This window comes from Phacochoerus africanus, chromosome 11, assembly GCF_016906955.1.
Source record: "Phacochoerus africanus isolate WHEZ1 chromosome 11, ROS_Pafr_v1, whole genome shotgun sequence".
Taxonomy (NCBI): domain Eukaryota; kingdom Metazoa; phylum Chordata; class Mammalia; order Artiodactyla; family Suidae; genus Phacochoerus; species Phacochoerus africanus.
Window position 1 is genome coordinate 123396190 of NC_062554.1, and position 18311 is coordinate 123414500.

Here is an 18311-nt window from a genome sequence, read left to right on the forward strand (position 1 = left end):
CTATTTTCCCCTTCTAAGTCAAATAGATTCTTGCTTACTTGCCTTGCAAGAGGTTACCAGCAAGAAAGAGAACAGAAAAGATACCTTACTTTCCAGCTTTCTTTTTCTTTTTTCCAAAGAGCAAAACCTATTGAGGGGAAAAGAGTTTGATGAAATCAAAAGGGCCCCAGGAGGACAGTGGGATGGGAATGTCCATCTAAGAGAATGAAAGGGCCCTGGGTTAGAGTAAGAGAGAGACTGAAGGGACCTTGGAGAAAAAGGACACATGCAGCCGAGGCCAAGCTGCGAGGCTGCGTTCTCACCCTAGGTTCCCAGATTCCTCATGGGTTTCAGGGCCCCAAGAGCCAACGGGATCCTGTGGGCTCAAGAAGCAGCAGTCTCAGTGGAACCAGCATGGGTAACTGTCCAGTACAACATGCTGGCCCTGCCTGAGGCCGTAGAATCTTGGCACAGCTCGTGGGGAGTAAGAGAGGTTAGCCTAGAAGGACAGAGGTTAAATTTCCTGTCAGTCCAAGAGGCTGGTATCCAGAGTCAAAAATTAAGTTGATTTATAGAAACAAAGGAAATGCCATATTTCTTAGATAGCTTTATTTGTGTCCTGCGATTTATACCCACTATCTCCTTGTACGAAAATGTGCAAAGGATTTGTCACCTTCGTAATTAGTTCTGATGCAATGCCACTACTATGATAATGTCACTCTTACTCACATGCATTCTAATGTGCTTTCCTGGAGCAGGGGGGTGGAAGAAAAGGGGGGATGGATTATGCAGAATGCTGGTGTTGTCCCAGAGAACATATTTCATGCATACATATTAGCTGGCATACCATTTCATTGAGCAAAGAGCTGAGAACTGTCGTTTTTCGCCTGTCTCATTCCGACTCAATTACTGTTGGTTGTTTGCATGGACACTATAGTGTCCATGAGGATGCAGGTTTGATCCCTGGCCTCACTCAGTGAGTTAAGGATCTGGTGTTGCCACAAGCCACGGAGTAGGTCACAGATACTGCTCGGATCTGGTGTTGCTGCAGCTGTGGTGTAGGCTTCATCTGGAGGCCTAATTCGACCCCTAGCCTGGGAACTTCCTTATCCCACAGGTGCGGCCCTAAAAAAAGAACCCCAAACAGAAGGAGATGACCCGGCATAGCAGGTTCTGGACTAAGACAATCTAGGACGGACCTAGCTTTGCCAGTTCATTTTTATTTTTATCTTTATTTTATTTTATTATTATTATTTTTTTTTTTTTTTGCTTTTTTAGGGCCCCACCTGTGGCATATGGAGGTTCCCAGGCTAGGGGTAGAATCAGAGCTACAGCCGCCAGCCTACACCACAGCCACAGCAATGCCAGATCCGCCAGATCCGAGCCGCGCCTGCCACCTACACCACAGCTCATGGCAATACCAGATCCTTAACCCGCTGAGCGAGGTCAGGGATCAAACCAGGTACCCCATGGTTCTTAGTCGGATTCCTTTCCTCCGTGCCACAAAGGGAACTCCAAGCTTTGCCAGTTCAGTGAACTAATCCCTCTGTTTTCTCATCTGGGGGTAATAATACTCTTACTTCATGGGGTTATTATGAGGATTAAATGTGCTAATAATTTTAAGGTGGTTATTTAGCACAGTGCCTGTCAAGTGGTGCGTTCTATTAAATGATAACTGTTATTACGAGCGTTTACTATAGTAGGCACTTGAAAAAAGCTGAATGAATGACCTATCCTCCAGCATATTTAGGACAGAAAATGACCCAAGAAATATGGAACTGGCCAGCACTTGTTTCAGTGCTGCTGTAGGCCAAGTACTGCCACATTTAGTTTTGCTGCTAAAGCACACACTGGGTATTTGTCACCTATCCAGAGGGGGGATGAAACACTGCAAGGGACATGCTATCTCACTGGTGATCAATAGCTGATGTTGGCGAGAATTTCAGCCATGACCAGGAATACACTTGGTGGTTATGCCCAATCATTTTTCTCCCAGAAGTGCTATCTTCCGGGGGAATCAATCTCGCAATTCTAGCCTCAAGTAGCATTAGAATAAATCGATTTGGGGAATAATGGGAAATCAAGAAATGTGTATCCTTCTGCTGGCGATGTATTTAAAAACCCTCAGCCAACGACTCAGCAGGGTGAACAGTTGGACAGCAGCCATTTAAAAACATTCAGATTTTAAGAAATGGTGTTGACAAATTCTTTTCCTAATAGCCTCTAGAAAAACCTTTGCGGTGAAAGAAAAATGATGCACATGTGATCAGCGGCTGTGTTCCTTTCCCACCGAAACGTAAAACAAAATCACAAACACGCCACGTTCTCTCCTGTCTTTGGGCCTTTCACCCATGCTGTTCCCTCAGCCCAGAATGTCATCCACGCACACCCCTTCCAAACACCCCCATAATCCTAGCAAATCAGGGGTTAAGGACACAGGGTAAAATCCCTAGTGGGTGACACTGAACATGTCATTTACCTTCTCTATGACTCAGGTTCCTGTGGGGATGATAATTGTATCATCCTTGTAGGGCTTTCGGAAAATTAAATAGGTTAATACATGGAAAATGCTTAGACTAGGACAGTTCATAGGCGGTAAGCACTACATAACTGGTGTCATTCTTGTCCTTTGCATCCTAGCGGCGGCTTTGAACCCTTGTAAAGGTGCTTCCATTCCCCTAAGCAGAGTTAACGCACCTCCTCCTCCAGGCCTGCACTTCTCTCTACTGAAGTATGTGTCGCCTTCAATGACAACCTCCAGCGTGTGTGTCTGCCTTGCCGGTCTGCAAAAATATGAGGAATGCACATGCTATCATTAACCCTGGGAGTCTTCGAGCCTTTCAACTGAGCCATGAACATGATAGATGCACAATAAATATTTGGTTAACATATGACTGCATTCATTAAATGCTATTTAAGCTTTCCGAGCTTCCCTGCAGTCGGTATGTTCCCCTCCTTGCATCAAACTGTGGAAGGATTGTTGTGCTGTGACTGCCTCGAAAGTCAAATGAGGTAAGGTTTTGAACTGTCTCAGAGTGGGTATGATAATCACGGTATCATAAAAATTCATTCTTAGCACCATTAACAGAATGGATTAATGTTATTACCAAGATGGCAGAATGACTTGGCCCAGAACGTGTTATCTCTAGAGATGAAACTTAAAGCTCAGGAAGCTCTCAAGCACTGCATTCCCCCCAGCGTTTCTGGGACATGGGACAAATTCCAGGCAGCGATGTAGGAGTGGTTAGTTGCAGCCAATCTGCAAGTGGAGCAGGACCTTGGCAGGCATGTGATCCAGGGGGACACCGAAAATAGCAAGCCCATGGAAGGCCAAGGGAATTTCCTCCTGTGAAAGTGAGAAGGCGATGATGAAATAAGGAGCTTCCTGGCACTGAAAAGAAACATCCTGTTTGAGTTGGATGGCAAGAGAGAAACCCGGGAAGGTTCTGGCCACCCTGGGAAGGCTGTGTGGAGCACTAGGGAAAGCACCAGATTTGGAATCAAGAGAATCCAATCTCTGTTCTTCGTGGGATGGGCTTTCCCCTCTTCGAAATGGGGATCAAATGAAGAAAACTGGAGAAGCGCTGCATCAATGTAAGAAATGAAAAGTCCCCTCCCACGCAGGAACTCACAGAATGGGCTCCCACCCTCACAGAAACCTCTCCATCACTCTAGGGGTAGAAAGAAATGTTTCCACCTCCAATTCACTTAAATGAGCAACTTTTTAAAGAAATGTAGAGGGACGAGAGGCTTAAAGGTTTTAAAGGTTTTATCTTGGGAAAAAACGTACTAGGAGTCTCCTTTGGGGGCCACTACAAAATACATGAAACCATCCAGTATGATTTATGGCCTATGTAGAGTTTTTTTAACCTTAAGGGCAAACATTTACGATGCAAAATGCCAGGATGCGCACTGGGAGCTGCCTGCCTCTAGCTAGCAAGAACTTATTTTCCAAGTTCATGTTTTGTGATACCACATTGGCAAGGTAAAATCAGCCACGGTGGATGGCTTTAACCCTAGAAGTTGATAAATTCTATAAATTCGTTGTTGGGGTTTTTTTCCTCTCCAAAACCTGGCTGACTAGCACACCACTGACAGAGCCCCAAAGGACTCAAGACTCCCCCCAGCCATCACGCTCCACTCCAAATGCTACAAAAAGGAAACTGCAGGAGTTCCTGCTGTGATGCAATGGGATCCATGGCGTCTCTGCAGCTCTGGGATGCAGGTTTGATCCCTGGCCTGGCACAGCAGGTTAAAGCATTGCCAAAATGGCTTAGGTTTGGGTCTGATCCCTAGCCCAGAAACTCCGTATGCCACGGGGTGGCCAAAAAGAATAAAAAAAATAAAAAGGAAACTGCAGCCACACACACAAATACTAGATGGGGATATAATACTGTGAGGATAGAAAAACAAAAACATAATGAAAACCCCTAGTATATCAACTATACATGCCCATCACATGAGATTCTGGCAATGAGATGTCTTGAGGTTTTTTTTAACTGAGAGTAACTGTAATATGGCAGAGAATTTTGAATTAGCCTTATCTCCATATACTCAAATTCATAATTCAAATAAATATAATCCAAAGACATATTACAGGAGATCCCTGGTGGCCTAGAGAGTTAAGGATCCAGCGTTGCCTCTGTTGTGGCTCTGGTTACTGCTGTGGTTACTGCGTTTGATCCCTGACCCAGGAACGTCCACATGCAAAAAAAATAGAAAGAAAGAAAGAAAGAAAGAAAGAAAGAAAGAAAGAAAGAAAGAAAGAAAGAAAGAAAGAAAGAAAGAAAGAAAGAAAAGACATATTACATATTCAAACATCTCAATTGCACAATGAGGGTGATAGAATGGTGGAGTAAATAACTTATCAAAATAGGTGATCTGTCATTTATCCCATGGAACCAATAATATAGTGTTGCATCTATGACCTTTCAATACGCAGCAGTCAAATGAAAGCATAGTCTGTTTTCTCTTACATGTTGTATCCATTCTCTTAAAGTTTAGGTGGACTGTTCCTTTTCTTCTAGAACACCAAACTTTATGCTGTGTTTCCAAGGCAGGTGCTTGTGACAAGAGAAGAAAATAATGCCTTGCCTGTGTAAAGTTCTCAGTGTCTCTCAGAGGCCGTTCTCACATGCAGTCTTCAATTGACTCTCTTACACGCTCTCTAGAGTGAGGTGCACTCAGTTTCAGGCGAGGAGGAAGATGATCCTCACGCTAAGAAGAGCAATGGACTCTGCAGCCTATGGTCCTTATGGCTGCTGGACGTGGAACACTGACTCAGAGCCACCAACACCACTGCCACGAGAATGACTATGGAAGGGGAACAGAACCTGCCACCCCAGATTGTGTCTCTTTAGACTTTGATTCAGAAGTAAGTAACAAAGAGAGCAGCTCTGCACGGGCATTCCATCTTTGTCTTTTTGCTGGTGAGGGGAAAGCAGAGGTGGCAGCAGCAGTGGTAGCTATTTCCCAGAGATTGCAATGGTTGTAGTTCTGATGTAGAAGCAGCAGCTGTGGAGCAGCTGCAATTTTCCATTAGGTCTACAGCTTGGTCTGGGGTATTGTTCCTCAAGGCTTACCTTCAAGCCCAGTTTTCCAGTCCACTCGACAGTTCTGTGATCCACCCAGTCCTTTTTAAATAAAATGCTTTTCCACTTATTCAACAAGAGTCAGCTTTTTCTGCTAGAGAACTCTAACACAAGAACACTAATACAATTATTTTTCTATTTCTCGGGTGCGGAAATTGAGGCTTTAAGAGGTTAAATTGCTCAAGATCACCAAGTTAGTCAATGACAGAGCAAGGATTTAAACCAGGACTGTCATAATCCAAAACCCAAATTGTAAACCAGAAGAGGTACAGCACAAGGACATAAAACTGATGAATCAGAGTTGAGTTGCTGTTGTGTTTTGTTTTGTTTTTTTACAGTTAGGATAAATGATAGAAATATCTAGTTCTAACCTAAAGTTCTGAGAAATAAGGTGTAAAAGCAGAGACCACAATCCAAATCTTCTGACCTGATGTGCTTTCCACGGTACCTCTCATCCTCAGAATCCTGTCACATTTTTATCTTATACATTTTGAGATGAATTTTTAAGTGCAGGTGAGTTCCAGACTAATACACAGAGAGGCTGTTACCACTGTTTCTTGATTCCACACATTCCTTCTATATCCAATGTCCATTTTACCCAAGTATATACTTTGGTAGTTCTTTCAACAAGAGTCTGGTTTTTTAATTATTTGTCATTAAATGCCTTTATTTTCCCTCATTCTTGAATGATAATTCAGTTAGATATCGATTTCTAGGTTGAACATCATTTGTCATCAAAAAGAGATTAATATGGGAGTTCCCAATGTGGCTCAGCTGAAATGCACCCGACTAGTATCCATGAGGATGTGGGTTCGATCCCTGGCCCCACTTAGTGGGTTAAGGATCCATTGTTGCCGTGAGCTGTGGTGTAGGCCACAGACGTGGCTCAGATTCCACATTGCTGTGGCTGTGGTGTAGGCCAACAGCTGTAGCTCTGATTAGAGCCCTAGCCTGGAAACTTCCATATGCCCAGGGTACGGCCCTAAAAAACAAAAAAATAAAAATAAAAAAGGGATGGATAGGGATAGAACCTCTCCTTTCCTCTCTAATGGCTCTGTGATATGGGAAGTGATGGCTGTATCTTCTGTATAGTGCTTTTAAGGAAACGGGCAGGCGTGGCCCTACCCTTCCCTACTTAGGATGCGGACCTGAGGGCCAGAGCTAAAGAAGCCACACACTGAACACTGAAAATAACAGCCACTTTACCAGCCCTTGACATCTAGACTCCTTTATGGAAGAGGAATAAATTTCTATGTATATGGAAGAGGAATAAATTTCTATGTTTTAAAGGGTCTTTTTTTTTTTAAGCAGCTCCTATTGTATCCTAACAATTGTACCTCTGTTCTCTCCACTCTTTTCCTTGTGCCTTCTTAAGAGTGTGTGTGTGTGTGTGTTGTGTGCACATGCTCGCATGACCTTCTCACTCACCTCCATCTCTCCTATTCATGTCCATGTTTTTCTGCCTCATTATTTCTCTGTGCTGCATTCAGGGTGATGGTCTCCGTTCTTTCTTCCAGTTCATTTGTCTCCTCGGAGGTCCAATGTGCTATTTAATATGTCCCTTTGAGTTTCTAGCGTCAACAAATTTTTAATTTCTATACTTCCCTTTGGATCTTTTCAAAGAAACCTACTCTTTTTTTCAAAATAAACTACTCTTTCATTCTATTCTTTTATTTCTCTGGCATTTGAAAGAAAATTTATTTCACAATTTTTTAAGGTTAGCTCAGTTCTTAAGCTGCTAATTTTCCTGTTTGCTTTATCTTCCGGTGGCCCTCCAGGGTGATTCATTCATCCACTGGGTTTTATTAAGACTGCACCTTCAGCAGGGCTGGTTATTCCAAAGGATACCTGCATGTTTAAGTTCCAGAAATACCCCCAACACATTAGTTTGTTTCTGATGAATTTCTGAGGGTTCAAAGGTCCTGGACCAGTTTTTATAGTAATTTCTCAGGTTGAGATTTCTATGACCCATAGGTTGTACCAATCTGAATCCTACCTTTCTTCATGGTTAAGGACTATTCCCATCCATGGCCCCAGACCAACTACAAACTTCCTTCCTGCGTCATCGTTAATAGGGTTTTTTGTTTGTTTGTTTGTTTGTTTTTAGGGTTGTACCACCTACGGCATATGGAGGTTCCCAGGCTAGGGGTCCAATTGGAGCTGTAGCTGCCGGCCTATGCCACAGCCACAGCAACGCAGGATCAGAGCTGCGTCTGTGACCTACACCACAGCTCATGGCAACACCAGATCCTCAACCCATCGAACAAGGCCAGGGATTGAACCTGCGTCCTCACGGCTCCTAGTCAGATGTGTTTCTGCTGAGCCACGATGGGAACTCCCTTCGTTAATGTTTTCTCTAGACTCTTCTTCAGGGATGAGGCACCACTCCTAGGCCCCAGGACTTACTGATGGAACTCCGTCACAGGGTTACCAGCCAAAAGACGGAACACCCATTAAATCTGAATTTCAGATAAACGTTTTTTAGTTTAAGTCTGTCCCATTCAATTTGGGGACCATATTCATACTAAAAAAAATTTCACTCTTATAGGTAATGCAGCTATAACTGGGCATTCAGTATTTTTCTTTGCTAACTGCGACAAGCCTAGTCCCAGTGTCCTGCCTAGACCTGGCCTGAGGTCACACATCTGGTCTTTACATGACCTTCAAGTCCCCAGGCCCCAGATGCCACATGCAGGCCCAACAACGTTAGCTACAGGTATCACATGGGCTCTGAGTCCCTTTTTCATGCTGAGCACTGGACGATTTCCCTTACTTTTTACTATACTGGTTGCACATATTTTTAATGGCTCCCATATTTCATCTAGGCTTTCTCTGTGCCAGCAGTGGGACGAAAGGCTTGTGGGTGTCAGCTGTCCCCCATTTTTCCTGCTACGTGCCGCTCATCGTCCACCTGAGTGGACTGTGTGATGCTATCCAACAGAAAGCCTGGAGCACAAGGGGTTCATTCACCCTAATTCATGGGAAGACAAAGGAATGTGCAGGGACAAGTCCTCATTTGTACCAGAGATGCTGCCCGCTCAGCAAAGGGAATTTTTCCTGCAGGATGGCCTCTTCAAAGACAGGCAAACATGCCCCAGTTTAAGCTAAGGTTTGACGTCCCCCACACCTGGAATCCAAGGATTTCCTCTATATTTGGGAAGCATAGAAAAGGAAGTAAGATTCTGACTTTGCTGTGTTTTACTTTCACGGGGCCAACTGAAGATGAAAAGCCGGATGGTGAGGTAAAAATAGAAAATTATTAACTAAAAGGGGTTCAAACAAGTATATTTTAAGACCTTAAATGAGCCAAAACCTAAAAAATGTAAGACACCGAGTCATCGGGTGAGAAAATAAAAGTACTTTTGTATTGAAATGTTTCAGAAAAAGGTCCCTTTCAAACCAGTTCCAAATCAAGTTCTCGGAATTGAAAAACAGTATTGTGTTTCACGTTAGATGTGGAAAATCCTGCGGACTAAACATTCCAAAATCCTTTCCAGATATTTTCTGCTTTTTTTCAGTAATTCCACATCTTCCACGTGGTTTCACAGCACGGCTTAATTTGGTTTTGACCCCACATTCACTAAAGAGTTCAAATTGAAGCTTTTGAATCTCCGAATGAAGTTTTACTTTCTGTTCTTGTATTCTATGTGTTCAAGATAAGCATTTAAAATATGCTGCTGGGGGGTGGGGTGGGGGGAGTGAGTGGGAGGGATCAAGAGCTTGGGGCTAAGAGATGCAAACTATTGCTCTTGGAGTGGATTTACAATGAGATCCTGCTGTGTAGCACTGAGAACTATGTCTAGATACTTACATCACGACACAACAATGGGAGGAAAAAGTATGTATATATGTATGTGTAACTTGGTCCCCATGTTGTACAGCGGAAAAAATTTAAATAAATAAATAAATAAATTTATTGATTAATTTAATTAAATATAATACAGCCACCTCGCACCAGTCAGAATGGCCATCCACAATAACAAGTGCTGGAGGGGGTGTGGAGAAAAGAGAACCCTCCTGCACTGTTGGTGGGAATGTGAATTGGTGCAACCACTATGGAGAACAGTATGGAGGCACCTTAGAAAACTATACATAGAATTACCATATGACCCAGCAATCCCATTCTTGGGCACTCAGACAAAACTTTCCTTGAAAAGACACATGCACCTGCAAGTTCATTGCAGCTCTATTCACAATAGCCAAGACATGGAAACCACCCAAATGTCCATTGACAGATGATTGGATTAAGAAGATGTGGTATACATACACAACGGAGTGCTGCTCAGCCATAAAAAAGAACAAAATAATGCCATTTGCAGCAACATGAATGGAACTAGAGACTCTCATTCTTGGTGAAGTAAGTCAGAAAGAGAAAGACAAATACCACACGATATCACTTATATCTGGAATCCAATATATGGCACAAATGAACCTTTCCACAGAAAAGAAAACCATGAACTTGGAGAATAGATATGTGGTTGCCAAGGGGAGGGGGTAGGGAGTGGGATGGATTGGGAGTTTGGGGTTAATAGATGCAGACTATTGCCTTTGGAATGGATTAGCAATGAGATCCTGCTGTGTAGCACTGGGAACTATATCTGGGCACTTATGATAATGTGAGAAAAAAGAATGTATACATGTATGTGTGACTGGGTCATCATGCTGCACAGTAGAAAAAAAATAATATATATTGGGGAAATTTTTTTAAAAAGTTAAAATATAATACAGGAACTCCCATCGTGGCACGACGGAAACGAACCTGACTGGTATCCATGAGGATGTGGATTCAATCTGTGGCCTCGCTCAGTGGGTCGGGATCCCGAATTGCTGTGTCTGTGGCTGGCAGCTGTAGCTCCAATTCAACCCCTAGCCTGGGAACCTCCATATGCTGCAGGTGGGGTCCTAAAAAAAAAAGCTTCAAAAAAATAAAGAATTCTTTTAAAGAATACATATACTTTATAAATATATGCTTTTTTAAAGTATATATAAAAATATATAAAAGTACCTTCTAAAAGTATATATTCTTTTAAAAGAATACATGTATTTATAAAATAAATAAAATAAATAAAATATAAATAAATATAAATAAATAAAATATAAATAAAATCTATATATTTTACATTTATAGACATAAAATATAGATACTTTGCTGTACACCTGAAGCTAACATAACATTGTAAAGTAACTATACTTCAACAAAAATAATGGTTGAATATTAAAATTTATGTTGTGTGTTAAAAAAACGTGCATAACTCCCAAACATCTCCTCCTTCACGTGAGTTCCAGAAATAAGGTATACATTCTGCTAAACAGGAGCTGTTTATAATTCAGAGGAGAATGGACTAATGCTTCCGATACTTGTCGCTCAGCCCAGAGCTTCTTTGTTGCGTGAGTTCTTCAGTTCTAACCTATCTCCAACCTTAGCTCCAGCCCCAGCTCCTAAGTCTGCAAGAATCCCCGGAGGATACATCTGTCCATGCTAAGAAAATTCCCTGTATGACAATTTAAGGTATGACTCCTCAAACTTTCAAACCAGGTAAAGTCAGAGGCCCACAGGATTTTAATACATGTCTTCTACCTAGTGAAACCATATAGCTTGGGGAGTTCCCGCCATGGCGCAGTGGTTAACGAATCCGACTGGGAACCATGAGGTTGTGGTTCGATCCCTGCCCTTGCTCAGTAGGTTAAGGATCTGGTGTTGCCGTGAGCTGTGGTGTGGGTCGCAGACGCGGCTCGGATCCCGCGTTGCTGTGGCTCTGGCATAGGCCGATGGCTACAGCTCCAATTCGATCCCTAGCCTGGGAGCTTCCATATGCCGAGGGAGTGGCCCAAGAAAAGGCAAAAAAAAAATATATATATATATATAGCTTGGGAAACAGGTGGAAATCACACCAAAGTATAAAGAAGTGGAAATCCCATCCCATATATCTTCACCACTCAGAAAGTTTTTCTACATAAGGCATATTTTTAGCAAAAATGAACTCATACGCTACAAGTTGTAGATTTTTTTTCACTTCCCTACATATTGCGACTATTTTCCACCATGTTAAATATTTTTTCTACAGCAGCATTTTAATGACTACACATTCCGTTTTCTAAATAGGCGTTAATGTATTTCATCAGTCCTTTATTTGAGGGCTTTTAGATTATCCCCAGTGTCTCTCCCCTCTGTGATGATTATCCTTGAAGAGAAGTTATTCTTGCAGCCAGTCGTGATGACTTCCTTAAGATAAATTCTCAGAGGTGAAACTAATAAGCACTTTTCAAGGCTTGAGGTAGACACTGCCAAATTACCTCGCGACGGGTTTATCAGTCCCACCCCTTGGTATTCAAGAGTATCTGCTTACTTGCTTTAAGGAATCTTGCATCAACTAGTAAGAGATTATCTATTATGCAAAAGTCCTCTTCATTAATGAAGAGGACTTAACAAAATAATTTCTTTGGACAATGACCTCTCCCAGTACACGTAAAACATTATTCAATTTAAAACAGACTTTAAGTTTCTGTGGAAATTTTCTGTCATGCAATTAACAAAGAGAATAAAGCATTTCTCTATTTGATTTTTTTTTTTAAATAGAGAAAGCCACCTGTCAAAGAACCCTCTTTCGGTCATTATCCAGACGAAGAGGAGACACCATGGAACAGCACAGCTATTCTGCTCTTAATCAATCTTCTACTTCATATTCAGCTTCCCATCATGCACTGGATAAACACGGCAGCCTGACATGATGAGAAGCCTTCCCTGAAGACTACAGCCCACACTCACCCATCCCTTCACTGTACTCCTATTATACTTATTGTCTGTACCACACAATTAGCACTTTATTATATACTGTCTTGTTCTCTAATTGCCTACACCACACAATTTAGCACTTTCTTACATTCTGTCAGATTCTGTAATTGTGTCATGTATTTTTGTCTTGTCTCACCGCGTAGATTACAAGCGCCTGGGTGGCAGGGACCCTGTCTGGTCTTGCCTTGGCACTTCCCACCCCACCAAACACTGTTCCAAGAACCTCAAAGTGAGCCTTCCACAATGCCGACTGGTGTACTGGCTGGTGGGTGGGTTGGGAGGCGGCCTGATTTTCTGATGGGCTTTCAGCCAGCATCTGAGTTATTTTGAGCTTGGAGTAGAAAACAGAGAAGGCGCTGGGTAACAGAACACCTGGGACCGGGGTCATTCCAGCCACTACCCTTCAATCCAAGCTGCCTCGTCACCTTTGTCTCTCCCTAAGTCTCTCGATGCATGTTAGAACAGGGAAACCAAAACACGTCACCAGACAACACCATTTTTAAAACTGCATGCAAAGTACATGTTTTGCATCTGTAGATTTTACATCGTAATACTCTCCCCCTGGGTGGGTATTGCCATGTAGAGGAAAGAGGTCATGCTTTTGAGTCAGAGCAACTTCTTACCAGCTATATGATCATTAACAAATTGTTAAACTCCCCCTGCCTCGAAATTAAACTCTCATTCCTCATCTCTGAAACTATTCCAAGGACTCTAATTATCTGTGCTATAACTACTGACTGCCCCTAAACCTGCTGGAATATTCTTACTTTTTCCCAATTCCTGCAAATGCCATGCCTTTAAGTAAATGTTAAGTATTATTATTATTATTATTATTATTATCATAATAAATATAATGAGTACCTCTGTCTGTCTCACACGCTAGTCAAAGAGTGCCTCAGCGGTGATTCACAGGTTTGCTTTTCAGAGAACAAAGTCAGGCAGCTTTATCATTTTTTATCTTTGTTGAAGAATCATTTACACTTAGGGGTCTATCACATGACATCAGACTTGTTCAAGTAAATAATAAGCAAAGAAACACCCGATACCCAGCATTAACAAATCCATGTCTCCGTCTGGCACTTTCACCTCCGCTAGAAACACGGAGGTGAATGGAGCACTGAGTGAACCGTATTCCTCTGAATTAGCAGTGGTACAAATAAAATGTTCTGTCCCTGTGTGTCATCTGCTTTCCCCCCCTTCTGATCAATATGTTTGGCCATACTGTACCCTTTCCTGTTTTTGTCTTTGTTGTTTCGATTGGCAGGTACACGATCAACTGTAACTAGCCCAATAGTTGTTTAACGTGTTATTCTCTCAAAACGAGATCAGTGTAAGCTCTCCAAGTGCTGCTCCAACCCTGAACTTCTCCACCCCTGAGAACCCAAGGAGCCTAAAGAGCTGTCAACAGCTACTGTGTAGGATAGGGGATGCCCTTCAGAATAGCTTTCCTCCCTCCATCTGGGTTGCCTGAGTATCCTTTCGGCAAAGACGGGCTTTTCCTTTTGTGTGTCTGTGCAAAATGACTGTGTTCGATTATCCAAAGTATTTATCAAGTCTGCCATGTAACAGGCAGGGTCTGGGTGCTGGGGAGACAAAGATAGCTGGCACACAGATAGGAACTCACGCTCAAGGAACCCAGTCTGGTGGGGGAAGCAGACAGGCCAACAGACAGCCAGCACACAAGTGAGGTAAGTGTGAACAGAACATGTGTGGCCAGGCTGACAGTCTGAGCCCAGCGGTACCCACCACTGAGACCAACTTAGTCTGATAAATCTAAGGGAGTAGTTGGCCTGGTTAGGAGCTGATTAGACTAAGGGAAGGGATGGCTTGAAGACAGTTTTGTGACAGCCTTAGGGCGGAGAAAGGACAGGAAGAAACAGTCCTGGGATGGGGTAAGGGGCATTGGCAAGGAAAAAATGTCTTGTCTCCAGCTCTGGATTCCTGCCTAAGCTCCATAGTCTTGGTGCCTGCAGATAGAGGGAGAGGGGCTCCATGAGACCCTGGATACAAGGCACGCTGCTTTGGGACCTGGGAGGAAAACTTGTGGCAAAGGAGAAAAGAAGGGGTTTCTCTCCCCATCTTTAGGCGTCAGGACCAAGCATCTTTGGCTGACAATGGCTGGGACTGTGGCTGAAATGAAACAATGCCCCCTAGTGGCTTCACGGCAGGGGACACCCATCAGGAGTTTAAAGTCTGTTAACAGGAGAAGAAGGGAGGGAGCACTCTGGAGGTACCACCATGCCTCCCAGAAGTGGGGGAGACTTGGAGGGAGGGGCGTCCACTGCACAGGCGGGTGGAGGCACAAGCCAATGAGTGTGATTGTGAGTTACTACCACCAAAATAATAACCATTACCAGCAGCGCTGATGCATAGGTAAAACCTCAGGAAACACAGGTTCTACGTACACAAAATTGGTGTGAACATATGAAAAAAAGGGCTTCTTTTCCGGCCACAGGATGAAGCAGAGTGATGCTTCCACTAGCAGTAACGGGACTGAGGTCTGGTAGGTGGAGAGAAAAGAGGTCCAAGATAAGTAACGAAAGAGAGCCAGACCCCAGCTCTGTGGACGGGGTGGGAGGGGGCTGGTGAAGACTGGGTGATGGCGGGAGGGAGTTGAGCCAGGCAGGCAGAGGGGCTTCCACGATGCTCTGGGTGGAGGGATTTCCAGCAAGAGCGAACCAAGGAAGGTGGCCCTGAGCTGTAGACAGACCGGAGTCAGGTGACTAGACAGAAAGGTCCAGAACCAAATTCTCAAAATGAGACATCTCCTGAACTGCACAAAAATCTTAGATAGAAGGTACATGGTTCAATGGAAACAACAAACACAAATTTCAAATAGTACTAAAAGACACGCTGAATTCAGTCCCCTTTTCCAGTCTGCCAGTTAAAATACTTGAGTATTTCCCCGGGTTGGTAAATAGCCACTGTTTTCAAGCCCATAGAGGGTGGCCTGTCCAGAATTTCAATCGATCATTAAAGGGTTAAAGCTGAGAGACTAGGGGATCTCCAGCATCCCTCGAGGAGCTCAAAGGCCAGCAGCCAGCCCTGTTTGCCGACCCCGAACCAGTTGTTAAATACAAGATACATCGCTGTTATCCTTCCAGATAACTTAGCTGCATATACGGGTATATCACTACACACACCTTGACTTCTCTCAGTAGAGATGGAAGACCCGAATATTGTTCTGTGCTTTGCTTTTTATACCTACTTGGCCCACCTTTACATGTCTGACCCAATAGACCAAATATCTGTATGTATTTCAGAGCTAACATAATTTAACTAAAACTAAGATACCTATGTAAAAAAGAGAGGAAAAAAAAAAAACAACTAAGATACTTAACCTAAGAAATGGAGCACAAGAATAGAATGAGACTTCGGAATAACTTATGGGAACTTTCCAGTCAACCCAGGACAACTTGGCCAATGGGGACAGTGGAAATAACACTGAAAGCTGGAATCTGAGACCGCTGGTCCAGCATAGCAATGTCCCGATGACTTGGGTAGAAAGAATAAGGAGGGACAGGACCCGCAACATCTCCCCAAGGGCCCCTCCAGAGGCCAGCTGGGCTCCTGCCACTGCCACCAGCTGACAGGAGAAGCCTAAGCCTTCCTGAGCCTGAACTATTAGCACCTAAAGTCAGGTATTACCCAGAATCAAACCAGGCTTGGGTGGAAGGAAACTAAATTTCAAATTGCACTTTCCTCAATGAATTCCTTCCAAGGTGTTTCCTTTCATTCAAATGGGACATAAAATAACTTCTCTTCATAAAAGAGCTAAAATATATTTCTCCTAATTGTTCCATCTTCACTTCAAATGCCAAAAGAAAACACAGAGTTTTTAATTCATGAGGGAGAAAATACTTATAAGCTAAACGTGAACATGATTTTTAAGTCCTCTACGTATCGAAAAGTGAAAACCACAGGGTAAACCTCTTCTTATAGGCATCTTCATCTTCGAAATCCAAAGGACTAGTATTTAAGAGGAAAAAAACATAATTCTCCATATCTAGTTTCAGTGTTCCTATATACCTTTAATTGTTTTAATATTCGTAAGAGTGACAAGGATCGAAGAAGAAGATTTAAAATTGAAGATGTCATCTGCACATGTTTGGGGGAAAGGAGGATGGGGAAGTGGGAGAAGGAAAAGATAAGCTAATATTTTTACTGTTAACAGGTACTCCCAGAAATTTTCAGTCCAGGAAGGACTCATGAACAGAAAGTTAATTTCTACTGATAGACTGCCACCTAGTGGTGAGTTTTTATCTTGTTCATAATATGAGCAGCTTTCATTTCTGAGCTTTGGGATGCTCATTTCTCCTTGAGATCCTTGAAGAATCTTAAAGACCATCGTCCCAAAAGCCTAAGGTTCATGCACGCAATAGCTGGTACAGGCTAAACATTCTTCAAAAGGATGTTTTGCCTCTGTAATTATCTGAATATTGTCAAAGAAGCTCTGCCAAGTAAAATTAATACTATCAACTTTGTCTTCTGTTTTCAACCTATGGCACCCTCATACTTCACCTTTGCTAGCAGTCAAACGAGGCCCACATTTTCAAAGGGTTTTCTTACTCTTAGATGGTGACAAAACAAGGTGTGCAACCCGCTGGCACATCAGTCCAGAGACAGACCAGAAAGAGGGTCCCCGTGTCAGCAACGAGGCAACGTTCCCCAGATTTCACCCACGCCCAGAAGACTCCCTTCTCGCTCTCAAAGAGGCATTGCGGTCCTCTTTGTCAGCTTCTCGGTGTCGGCTATTTTCCCATCCTCTGTGCTGGTGCCATCTCTCTTAGCTACAAGGATCCCCACCATTGCGTCAACACTAGTCAACAGGAGGCAGCCTCCTCCCATCAGGGCTGAAGTCTGTGTTCAGGGCACAGAGTCAGCACACTGTCTCCATTATCAGCACCCATGCTGCATTCCATACCCTTTCACCTGCTCCCTGCGTGCCGGCCATGTAGCACCACGTTTAGCACGATACGTGTTCCAGGGACTGGAACAGAGAGACCACCGTCCTCAGGAAACTGACACACTAATTAGAAAACACACTAATAAGTTGTGATGAGAAGGAAAAGCATTGGGTGCCCTAGGAGGAAGGCTCTGCACGAGGTAATTCTTAGAAAGGTTGCACTTGAGCGATGATCTGAAGGATGAGTAGGCGTCAGCCAGATGAAGAGCGTGCTGGGCATCTGTAAAAGCCCTGATCTTGGTAAGACCTTGGGGCTTGTGAGGAGCTCAAGAGAGGCCAGTTATAAACTAACTATAAACTTGAACTAACTCCACTTGGAAAAGGACACCACAAAAAATCTAAGAAGTTTAAAGTCTGTAGTCACAGTAATGTCATTATTCACAATACCCAGAAAGTGGAAACAACTCAAATGTCCATCCACTAACGAATGGATAAGCAGAATGTGGTATATCTACATAATGAAATATGAATTGGCTGTAAAAAGGAACAGAGCCCTGATACATGCGACCACGTGGAATAAACTTGGAAATATTACGCTCAAGGAAAGAAGCCAGACATAAAAAAACCACACACTGTGTGACTTCATTTACTTGAAATATCCAGACTAGACACATCTGTAGAAACAGAAAGATTCGTGGTTGCTTAGGCTGGGGGTAGGGAGGAGGAAGGGAACAGGGAGTGACTGCTAAGGGGTACAGGTTAGTGGAGGGAGGGGTGGAAAAGTCCTGAAATTGATTCTAGTGATGGGGGCACAACTCTGAATATAGTAAAGATGACTGCACTACTGTATGCTTAAAATAGATAAAATGTATAGTATTAAATTATATCTCAAGAAAACTTATTAAAATCTGGAGTCACAGGGACTTCCTGTTGTGGCTTGGTGGTTAACAAAACTGACTAGCATCCACGAAGATGCAGGTTCGATCCCTGGCCTCGCTCAGTGGGTTAAGGATCAGGCATTGCCATGAGCTGTGGTGTAGGT